Genomic DNA, 1,388 nt, shown 5'->3' with positions numbered 1-1,388 from the left:
TCCGAGGCCAACCCTTACGTATCCTTCTCGGGCTTGGGGACACCCTGGGGACACCTTGGGGACACCTTGGGGACACTCCCGGGGTGGTGTCGTTTGTCCTGAACCCGTTGGGGACAGATTTTCAACGGGGACTTTGTGGATCGCGGTTCCTTCTCGGTCGAGGTCATCCTGACGCTCTTCGGTTTCAAGCTGCTCTACCCCGACCATTTCCATCTGCTCCGAGGTAATTCCGGAGCCTGCCGGGGTCCTTGGTGTCCCCTCAACTGTCCCCGTTGTCCCCATTGTCCCCACTGTCCCCCATTGTCCCCCCATTGTTCCCCGTTGTTGCTATGGATCACTATTTGGCAGCTGCCGTTGTTGTGAATGGATCGCAATCTGGCAGGCCTTGCACTGTCCCCACCCCCCGTCCCTGTCCCCTCGGGGTTGGGGACATCCCTGTCCCTTTGGGGTTGGCCTGGCAGTGTCCCCAAATTCAGGCAGTGTCCCTATGTCCCCACAGTGTCCCTGCAGTGTCCCCCATCCCCGCAGTGTCCCCATGTCCCCTTCAGTGTCCCCACAATGTCCTCATAGCGTCCCCGCAGTGTCCCCATGTCCCCTTCAGTGTCCCCACGCTGTCCCCGCAGTGTCCTCACAGTGTCCCCGCAGTGTCCCCATATCCCCTTCAGTGTCCCCACAATGTCCTCATAGCGTCTCCGCAGTGTCCCCATGTCCCCTTCAGTGTCCCCACGCTGTCCCCGCAGTGTCCCCATGTCCCCTTCAGTGTCCCCACAATGTCCTCATAGCGTCCCCACAGTGTCCCCATGTCCCCTTCAGTGTTCCCACGCTGTCCCCGCAGTGTCCTCACAGTGTCCCCACAGTGTCCCCATGTCCCCTTCAGTGTCCCTGCAGTGTCCCCGCAGTGTTCCCATGTCCCCTTCAGTGTCCCCACAATGTCCTCATAGCGTCTCCACAGTGTCCCCATGTCCCCTTTGGTGTCCCCACAATGTCCCCACAGCGTCCCCGCAGTGTCCCCATGTCCCCTTTAGTGTCCCTACAGTGTCCCTGCAGTGTCCCCGCAGTGTCCCCATGTCCTCTTTAGTGTCCCTACAGTGTCCCTGCAGTGTCCCCGCAGTGTCCCCATGTCCCCTTCAGTGTCCCCACGCTGTCCCCGCAGTGTCCCCATGTCCCCTTCAGTGTCCCCACGCTGTCCCCGCAGTGTCCCCATGTCCCCTTTAGTGTCTCCACAATGTCCCCGCAGTGTCCCCATGTCCCCTTCGGTGTCCCCACGCTGTCCCCGCAGGGAACCACGAGACGGACAACATGAACCAGATCTACGGCTTCGAGGGCGAGGTCAAGGCCAAGTACACGGCGCAGATGTTCGCCCTCTTCAGCGAGGTCTTCGAGTGGCT

At 61.1% G+C, this 1,388-nt stretch overlaps 1 long non-coding RNA gene across 1 annotated transcript; it reads left to right on the top strand.

Annotated features, from left to right (window-relative positions):
* On the top strand, nt 1-1,382 carry LOC130588362 (uncharacterized). The gene is made up of 3 exons (XR_008966943.1): nt 1-18; nt 118-223; nt 1,280-1,382. It is a non-coding gene; the product is annotated as an uncharacterized LOC130588362 (long non-coding RNA).
* The last annotated feature ends 6 nt before the right edge of the window (nt 1,383-1,388 follow it).

Source organism: Malurus melanocephalus, unplaced genomic scaffold, assembly GCF_030028575.1.
Source record: "Malurus melanocephalus ecotype Western Australia unplaced genomic scaffold, MMel_1.1 scaffold_4564, whole genome shotgun sequence".
Lineage (NCBI taxonomy): Eukaryota > Metazoa > Chordata > Aves > Passeriformes > Maluridae > Malurus > Malurus melanocephalus.
Note: the sequence above shows the minus strand (reverse complement) of the source record. Positions and strands in the feature narration are given on the sequence as shown.